Source organism: Herpailurus yagouaroundi, unplaced genomic scaffold, assembly GCF_014898765.1.
Source record: "Herpailurus yagouaroundi ecotype Mexico unplaced genomic scaffold, PumYag 141, whole genome shotgun sequence".
NCBI lineage: Eukaryota > Metazoa > Chordata > Mammalia > Carnivora > Felidae > Herpailurus > Herpailurus yagouaroundi.
The window spans coordinates 23,082,543-23,093,146 of NW_024412396.1; the positions used below are offsets into that span (position 1 = coordinate 23,082,543).

General features: G+C 34.8%; 1 non-coding gene across 1 annotated transcript; it reads right to left on the reverse strand.

Moving 5' to 3' along the window:
* Positions 1–8,328: 8,328 nt before the first annotated feature.
* LOC121032440 (U6 spliceosomal RNA) lies at positions 8,329–8,435 on the reverse strand. The gene has a single exon (XR_005791271.1). It is a non-coding gene; the product is annotated as a U6 spliceosomal RNA (small nuclear RNA).
* Positions 8,436–10,604: the final 2,169 nt, after the last annotated feature.

Genomic DNA, 10,604 nt, shown 5'->3' on the forward strand with positions numbered 1-10,604 from the left:
TACTGCATTGCAATTATTTGTTTGTGTATTTTTATTCTCACTGGATTTTGTCCTCAGCTGCTTTATAGTTTTAGTGACAAGCACAGTGCCTATTTCACAATGCCTGTTTTGGGCTGCAAAGTAATTTGTCTGCTCTTCTCCTTCTTTTCTTCCTTCCTTTATTTCTTCTTTCCTTCTGGATTTCTTTTCTTATTTTTTCTTTTCCTTCCTGTCTCTAGCCCCCTTCTTTCTCTCTCCCCCTCCCTCTTCTTTCTTTCTTACGTTCTTACTTTCTTTCTTTCTTCCTTCCTACCTTCCTTCCTTCCTTCCATACCTCTTTCCTCTCATTCTTTTGTTCTTTCCTCTTTCCTACATCTTTTCTGCTAGGCATTCCAAAGTTAATATTCTCATAAGAAAGTAAAACAACACTTTTTAACCTAGTTTCCTATTTTCCTGTTTTAAAATCTGGTGTTTATATATGATTTGAGTGTTTCACATCACTTCATTGCTAAAAATGGAGTTTCCTATGGAAAACCAATAGATATAATCTCCTGTTTGTATTTATGGATATGCATATACCCATAATGTTCTTGAAGTATGACAAGGAATTTGTGTTTTGTTGTTGTTGCACACACTTTCATCTTTGTGGTTCTGGGTTAATACCAGGTTGTCCTAAAATGCGTATTCCAGTCATTCTTTCATAGATCTATAGTAATCTGTTAATGAACAAATTCACAATTAGAGGGCTCCTGTGTTTTTAGGAATGCTTTTTGTTTCCTAAGCAATTATTATGTGTAATACAGACCTGTTAACAATCCTGGTTTTCAGTGAGATCAGCATTGATCTTACTCAGTGAATGAAAAAACTTCAAAATTTTCTTTGCTATATGTGCTCCCAGCAGCAATTCACATCTGTAATCTCTCTGTTGAATTTCAGTATTTCAGCTTCTGAAGAGGCAAATAGATTACTGGTAGCTGACAGTCTACCTGCTTTTTTAAGTTTTAGTTATGGAACATTTTCATATTGGCCAGAATTCAGACTATAGGTCTATTTCTCATGCTACTGGAAAATAATGCCTTCATTTCTTCAGTCTTGTCTCTCAAAATTATAATCTAAATAAGAGTGTGTGTATGGTATGGGCAGGGTTTTGGGAGAGAAAGAATGGGGATAGAACAAAACATGCTATTTCTCTATACCTCTTACTGATATATTTTTAATGTTAAAGAAAAACAATGGTTGATAGATATGGGCTCCCGGGATATAAAGCTGAATAAGATTTAATTTTTCTGTCTGTATGACCCAATGATGATGGAATTTCCTCATTCTCAATACTAAGACACTGCAATATGACAAAAGCAGAGAAAATAGGTCCTCACAAAGTTATGACAAGTTCAAGTGGATGAAGTCTCAATACTAAAGGGTAAGAAGATAGACAGGCTTGAGTTCTAGTCTTTAGTTCTCAAGACAGACTTAATCCTTTAGTAAGCTGAGGTGCATAGTAAGAAAGAAACAAGAATAATGCTTATGGTGACAGTATGTAGATTTTCCGTAAGAGCTGTTGAAGTTGTTTATACTTTCCTCTACTGTTTACCCATATCATTTCAACCCTGAAGCATTGTCTTTATATTGCATTGGTGAAAGTGCCAAAACTAAAAATCTCATATTATGTAAGATTTGTTTAGAGATACATACTTTTCTATGTGCATGGTTTGCTCTGGATTATCTGAGGGCAATTGGCTCTGTGTTTTGTTGGATACTGGAGTTGGAGACCATATTTTTTGTTTAGCATGCAGTGGGTTACACCCTGCGATAGTATATTAGCTTGCTATTGCTGTATATCACATTTCCACAACATAATAGCTTAAAATAATTTTTGTCTGTTTATTGTCTTACAGTTTTGTATGCCAGAAATCTGGGCACACTGTGGCTGTTTTTTTTTTTTTTTTTTGCTCAGAGTCAAAGAAAGGCTGCAATCAAAGCATTGATCAGGCTGAGGTTGGTTCTGTGTGACGCTGTAGTCTTCTTCCAAGCTCACACTGTTAGCTGAATTCAGTTCCTTGCAGCTAGCTATAGGACTGAGGTCCCCAGTTTCTTGCTAGCTCTTGGGCAAGGGCTATTCTCAGTTCTTAAGGGATGATCTTAGGTACTAGCTATGTGGCTTTTGTGGAACCTCATGGTTTACCACTCCAAAGCCAGCAAGAGTGTTTATTATGCTTTAAATCTCCTTCTTCTGGAAAGCCTCATTCCCTTAAAGGGTTTCAGCTTATTAGGTGAGGCCTATCAAGAAGAATCTCACTTTTGTCTTTCTTTCTTTTTCTTTGTTTCTTTGTTTCTTTCTTTGTTTTTTTTTTGTTTCTTTTTTTGTTTCTTTCTCTCTTTCCTTTGAATGTATTTGACACCCAACATTACATTTATTTCAGGTGTACAACTTAGTGATCCGCTAAGTTTATACATTGTTCTATGTTCACAAGTGCAGCTACCCTTGTCCTATCACATTGCTATTGCAATACAAAGTATTCTCCTTTTTATTTTACCCAAAATGAACTAATTTGTGATCTTAGTTACATCTGAAAAATCCCTTAATTTTTATCAAAATAGGTCGCTTAATGAGAGGAGTAAAATCCATTATATTCACAGTCTAGCCAGACTCGAGATGAGGATTATACAGGGTATATATACCAAGGATGGGGATCATGGTGTGAACATCTTAGAATTCTGCCTACTACTCTTTGTATATTCTTAGAGACTGCAATATCATTTTTATATTAAACCAAACAGGGGATAACTAGGGATTCAAATCTGATGAGAAAAAGATGCTGTTTTCTTTGTCTCATTTTCATTTATTGATTCTATCTTCTTGCCTAAAACTGTGTAAACATCCTAAGATCTTGATTTTGGGAGCACTGAGGTATAAATAAATACTAAGAAACATTTATTCTTTTCCTAAATCAACATGAGTATTTAAATGTTCACAATTTTAGATGATCTGGGTCACATTTTCTGTCATTCATTCCACCAGCTAAGCCAGTGACTTCTTCGTTGATTAAACTTTTCATGGTAGTGTGACTCAGTGATCAGTTTTATACTGTCAAAAGAGAGAATTTGTGAGATTGTATCATACTGTACAGTTTTCTACTATGTTTGTTTCAAATAAACATAACAAATGTAATTTTTTTCTTTTTTATTATTTATTTATTTTGTAAATGTAATTTTTTTCTAATTACACTGTTAATTGGTGGACAATTTAGAAAATGCATGTTACCTTGGCATCTCAGGCTTTCCAACCAAAAAACAGATATAGCACTATTTTCTTTAATATCAAAATACTTGGGACAATGTCTATCTTGACATTTCTGTGCCTGGTATAGGATAGTGGGTAAGAGTATTGGTATCAGATATCCCTGGTTTTGAGGTTGAACTTAGCTTTTTAGTTGTGTGAGCTTGGGCAGGTTAGAAATTTCCCTAATCTTTCCCCATCCTTTGTAACATGGTGACAATAATCATCACTATAATTGTACATTTATTTAGTAGATTAAATGAAATAGTGCATGCAAAATGCTTAGCATAGTATATCACACCTAGCCACACTCAACAAATGTTAGTTATTAATACCATAATTGTTATCTGTGAATTTATCAGACCAATATACTTTTCCTAATGTCAAACTTGTCTAGCTTGTTTTATAATTTAATAATTGCAGTGGACGGATGGTGTAATTGAGATTTAACATGGGTAGGGTAATAGTAGGCAAGCAAGAGGGTGAGTGAATCTGGCAGTAACTTTGCTTGAAACATGGAGGGAAGATTAGGTGTCACCGGACCTGCGAGGATCTAGAAGAGGAATTACTCATTTCCTAATTTTAGTTTTGCTTTCTTCAATTTTGTCTCCTCTCTGGGATCAGAATTGTCTTTTTAATAAGCAAATCTATATTCCTTTCTTCCTCCAGAACTTTCAGTGGTATCCCATGGCCTCGCTGGTGGAATCCAAACTCTTTCATAGTGTGTAATGTTGGTGCTTTATGATCTCACCTTTGTCTATCCATCCCTGTCACCTACTTCTTTTCTAATTTGTGCTTTACCTTTTCTGCATTTATGCTTTCCCAGATTACAAGCTCTGTATAGCTTTCCAAACATGTCACAGTTTTTCAGGAATGATTCTCTCTGCCTGGAATGCCCTCCCTTTCCTTTTGATCTTCTAAATCCTTACTACAAGTCTCACCTCAAAGGTACTTCTCTTAGCCCTCACAGATCCCAAAGGCAGATGTAGGTACCTTATTCCACTGTACAATGCACAGTCCCCCATTGTGATAGTTATCATCATGTATTTCTTCTGTCTTTCCCACTAGATTACAAGGAAGGGCCATGTATTGTCAACCCACCACACCCTTGCCTCAGCACTTGTTTATATATTTCAGCCTCACAATTTCACAAAAATCTCATTAGGTAGATAGAGAAGAACTTTCATCCTATTTTATAATTGGGAAACTGGAGACACACAGCTCTTAGATGCCTTTCCTGTGTGACAGATCTAGGATTTAGATAAAGGATTTCTGGAGGTAAGATGATTTTTTTCTGTGTTGAAATATTAAGTTATAGTAAATCCACCAATATTTATTGACTAGCCATGATGTTGAAATCTCAGCATTGTGTTTTACTGATGATAAAGATTTTTAAAAAGGTATCTTTTAAAAGGTTCTCTTGACCTACTTTACTAATACTAGGACAATATTCTTTTCACTTGTTGGTAATTGATATATAGTAGGCATTAAAATATATTTATCAAAGATGGATGGATGCATGGTAATTATCAAGGTAACTCTTTGGTATTGAGCTGTAAATAAAAAATGAGCTGTTAGTGATTCCTTCTACTATTTTGGGTTTGGAGGAATGTTTATTTATTATGGATTTCAATGTTGCATCATTCAGGAAGGTGGGTTGATAGGTAATATTATACAAATAAAATGAGATAACTCAGGTTAAACAAAACAGAGGAGGCATAAAAGGAATGAATAGATCATTGTGATAAGTTGATTAGCATTACATTTTATAAGAAAGTATAATAGTCAAGATAAAAAGGGGCTACACACTAATGTATATAGTTGTTTTTTGTTTTTTGTTTTTTTTTTTAAAGAAGGCATATATATTAACTTGTCCAGGTAAATTTCCTAGGACTATAAGGTTGAAGTGATTAATGAGTAAGACTAGATAGTATCTGCTCAGGTCTAAGCAATTGCCCTCAGAGGAAGGTCTCATGGATAAAATAACATCTCAACCCAGACATCCTCACCATATTTGCACCTGTGGGTAACCAGTGTCAAACCATCACTTTCGAATGTACCAGAATTATAGCCAACTGCTCCAGGTTTTCTGAGGCCTGAAATTTATTCAGTTTTGGAGACTGACTCTAAAAAAATTAATTAAAAATTATGAACATAAAATTGAGTATTAAAAATATATCTATTTACAATAAAAAAGAAATCATAGCAAATAGCAGATTAGTAAAAACTGACATATATCACAAATGTTTCTTTTCATTTGATTTTGGTTTCCATAAGGATATTTCATTTATTATGTTAAAGAACAAAATTGAAGATTCTTGCACCAAAAACGGAGAGTTAAGCAGGGAATCTAACCCAACATAAAAGATAAGCTCTATGGCTGAGGCCTGTGGGAGCGATATAGTACCTATCCCATGTCAGGGAATCAAACTATTGTAGTGCTGCTGATGAGGGGAGCTATTTGGGCTCATCAAATTAGTTAGGCCCTATATAAGTAGTGAGCTGACTATTTTTGTATTTTCTAGGAAGTGACTTGTGTACAGGAAGTACCCATCTCCAGACTGGTGTTTTGTTGTGTTTGCTGTGTAAGTGAGGTGCCCGTTTCTGGATCATGGCACCTTCAGCAGTCATTTTAGTAACAATTAGGTCTGTACTACTGTCAGCAGGCTAGGTGGTCATGTTAGGATTTATTATCCCTCCTTTGATCATTCTGCTCACCCAGAGAAGGGCTGACCATAAAGTGTTCTATCTCTTTTTGGCACAGAATCATCACTTTAATGTCCTTTCTAGATAACAGCTGCATGATAACATAAAAACACCTGCTAATTCCTTAAATCAAAGCAAAAATAGTTACTATGGAAAAAATAAAATATTATTATTATATTTTAAAAATTTTTGTGTAAATCAGCTTCCTGTTTGAACTAGCCTAAAATAAGTAAATAAAAACTCAGACATAATTTGTTTATTCTCTGATACCCAGTCAGCTTTCTAAAGAGATTCCCTCTCCCTATTTGCATTGAAGCATTAATCAGAAACAGAAGGATGTATTAGCCAGAGAACAGATACCCCTTGTGAGTCCAGTAAATGCTTTAGAGTTTAGTGATCTCCATTACCATGGTAGCAAATGACTCTTTGGCTATGCCCATATGACTTTTACAATTTCCTTTGTAATTTCAGCCGTGGTACTATACAATCTCTGTTACTTCTAGGCAACTTTCATCATTTTTCTATCATTTATTCTGCTGCTTATAAAATTCTACTTTTTCCTTTTCATATCACAGTTTAACATGTGTAAATCTTAATCCTTCCAGATAAAGGGAAATTATAGCTGTTTAGCTGTAACTCAGGAAGTATGTCCAGGACTGCCCTTACAAATACTCCTTTAATGAATCCCAATTCAGTGTTGTTTATAAATGGCTTTTTTTCCCCCTTGAAAATGACAGGTATTTCCTCTGCAGGACAACTATTCATTGTGGAATTTAGAGCTATCATATTCACTCCTTTGCCTAATGCTCTAATTTCCCAACTGACAAAATTAATAACTTTGAATTGCCCTTGCATTCTGGCAAAAGAAAAATGGTAAACACTTAACATATAGTAGACACATGATTTATGATTTTGGGGTGCTATAGAAGGAAAGGGGATCTGAGACAGGTTCAGGTAACCTGATAGAAAAATGATGAAATGATCAATGTCATATTAGAAATTATTAAATACTAAAAAAAATCAGTTATCAAAATATAAGCTCTTATTTCTGAGATCATCACAGAAAGCATAGGAAATGCTCTTGCTGGTTTATCTGCTAAACAAGTAGCTCTTGTCTTGCCCATCTAGGTGCCACTAATTTAATGTTTATCCTCAATGGGCTTGTTGAAGGACAATTGGCTATATTTTGGCAAACTATAATTGCCAAATGGTAATTTTATAACTGTTACTTTCTCTCCATTTACGGGGCATAATATAAGGAAAAATTTTTCCTTCTCCCATTAATTTACTTATTCATTCTTTTTTTTTTAATGGAAGTATAGATTCATAGCTTTCTATTTATCCCATGAATATTCTGTTACTACCATTATTTGCTCAATTTATTCCATATTTAGCTGAGTGGAAGCTCTTCAAACTGGCACCTATATCCTTCTAGCTTACTGCCATCATGTTTTTAGCAAATTTTACTTCCTGGAACTACAAGATGTTCCAGGCTCACGTTTTACCTTCCCTGCCTTGATACTAAGAGTCAACTACATTTCCAATGAGGCCAATTCCTTTTAATGGGGGATGGTATTTAGAAACCAAGATCAGGATTTCATGCGAGATGGTATATTAGAAATCAAAATCAGGATTACGGTGTGTTCATTGCTGCTGGGGTGTCTTTTCTTCTAGGCTCTCAAAAGGCAGAGCTAAAAAATATAAATACACTTATATCCACTTTTCTTTCTTTATCTATCATCTATCATTATCCATTCATCCATTTAAACCCGAATTTATACTAATTATTCTCATTGCAATTCAGCACCGTGGAATTCATTCTAGCCTTCCTATTTCCATATTTGTAACTCCCTTCTCCAGCAGTAAGCAGTCTAGCTTATTTAATCCTCTAAATATTTAATCATTTGTTCAGTCCTACAATACACAGAAGAAGGTAGTTTAAGAATTATAAACTCAAACTACCATCAAAAACAGACCCTGTAAATAGAGATCTATATTTGTTTACAGGTTTTTGTTTTTGTTTTTGTTTGTTTTTGGCTTTAGACTCAGGGTCAAAGTACTGTGTTCCAAAGTTACTCAGGTTAGTTTTATTTTTCCCCTTCTATGTAGTTATGCTTTTTTAAAAATTTGGGATATAGTTATATTATAATGTATCTGTTATTTGAGGTTTTATTTTTCTAGTGCTTTAAATTTAATTTGAGTACATAAAACAACATTATTCATTAAAAAATTAAAACGACATGATTCAATGTCAAAACTATATATAAATATATATTCAGAAAAGACTTATTGCCCTCTCCACAATCCCTTCCACTCTGTTGGAGTTCCTGATTCATCCTGCTTGAATTCTTTTTGGAAAAAATAAGAAAAATATGAAACATTTTAAGAGTTGGTATGTCACCATTGTACAGGGGTTATAGCAATCTATTTTGTATCATTTCAGTTTTTGTATGTGTGCTGACCAAGCAAGCATTAGTGGCTTCATTTTTTTTTACCTTGTGATGGCAGTGGATATAATAAAGTGGTAATTAGATTTGTGGAGGTTTGGCATTGTTGGATCCCCAAATTGGCCTACAGGGCTATATTCTTAACTTTTCCAATGTCTTACCTGTTTACACAATCAGCATTAATTGTGGTCTTCTATTTTAGGATGGCTTAAACTAAGAGCCTTCCCCTGAATAGTGCTTTCACTTCTTAGCCTTGGAAGTGTTTGCTCTTATAAATAGGCTAATCATTTTGATTTTACTTTTCCTTTTATAATTCTTTTATTTTTTTCTGGTAATATTCTGTTGCCTATTTTATTCTTTATTCCTTGCCTTTTACATGGATTCTGCTTTGTAATTGGCTATTTTTATTTTTAACAAGTAGGGCTTAAGGAACTGGCTTTAATCAGCTGCTATCTCTATGCTGGAATATTATTTTTAATTTTATTTTTTTAATTACCATCCAAGTTAGTTAGCATATAGTGCAACAATGATTTCAGGAGTAGATTCCTTAATGCCCCTTACCCATGTAGCCCATCGTCCCTCCCACAATCCCTCCAGTAACCCTCTGTTTGTTCTCTGTATTTAAGAGTCTCTTATGTTCTGTCCCCCTCCCTGTGTTTATATTATTTTTGCTTCCACCCTTGTGTTCATCTGTTCTGTGTCTTAAAGTCCTCATATGAGTAAAGTCATATGATATTTGTATTTCTCTGACTGACTACTTTTGCTTAGCATAATATGCTCTAGTTCCATCCACATAGTTGCAAATGACAAGATTTCATTCTTTTTGATTGCCAAGTATACTCCATTGTATATACATATACCGCATCTTCTCTATCCATTCATCCATCAATGGACATTTGGGCTCTTTTCACAGTTTGGCTATTGTTGATAGTGCTGCTATAAACATTGGGGTGCATGTGCCCCCTCAAAACAGCACACCTGTATCCCTTGGATAAATACCTAGTAGTTCAATTGCTCAGTCATAGGGTAGTTCTATTTTTAATTTTTTGAGGAACCTCCATACTGTTTTCCAGAATGACTGCACCAGTTTGCATCCCCACCAACAATGCAAAAGAGATCCTCTTTCTCCACATCCTCGCCAACATCTGTTGTTGCCTGAGTTGTTAATGTTAGCTGTTCTGACAGGTGTGAGGTGCTTGTTTTGATTTGTATTACCCTGATGATGAGTGATGTTGAGTATTTTTTTCATGTGTTGGTTTGCCATGTCATTTGCCCATTTCTTCACTGGATTATTTGTTTTTGGGTGTTGAGTTCGTAAGTTCATCTAGCTTTTGGATGCTAACCCTTTATCTGCTATGTCGTTTGCAAATATCTTCTCCCATTCTGTCAATTGCCTTTTAGTTTTGTTGATTGTTTCCTTTGCTGTGCAGAAGCTTTTTATTTTGATAAGGTCCCAATAGTTCATTTTTGCTTTTGTTTTCCTTGCCTCTGGAGATGTATTGAGTAAGAAGTTGCTGTCGCCGAGATCAAAGACGTTTTTGCCTGCTTTCTCCTCGAGAATTTTGATGACTTCCTCTCTTACGTTTAGGTCTTTCTTCCATTTTGAGTTTATTTTTGTGTATGGTGTAAGAAAATGTTCCAGGTTCATTCCTCTGCATGTTGCTGTTCATTTTTCCCAGCACCACTTTCTGAAGACTGACTTTATTCCATTGGATATTCTTTCCTGCTTTGTCAAAGATTAGTTGGCCATACGTTTGTGGGTCCATTTCTGGGTTCTCTACTCTGTTCTATTGATCTGAGTGTCTGTTTTTGTGCCAGTACCATACTGTCTGGATGATTACAGCTTTGTAATATAGCTTGAATTTGGGATTGTGATGCCTCCTGCTTTGGTTTTCTTTTTCAAGATTGCTTTGGCTATTTGGGGTCTTTTTGGGTTCCATACAAATTTTAGGATTGTTCTAGCTCTGAAGAATGCTGGTGTTATTTTGATAGGGATTGCATTGAATATGTAGATTGCTTTGGGTAGTATTAACATTTTAACAGTGTTTGTTCTTCTTATCCAGGAGCATGAAATATTTTTCCATTTTTTGTGTCTTCTTCAATTTCTGTTGTAAGCTTTCTATAGTTTTCAGTGTATAGATTTTTACCTCTTTGGTTAGATTTATTCCTAGGTATTTTATGGTTTTTGGTGCAAT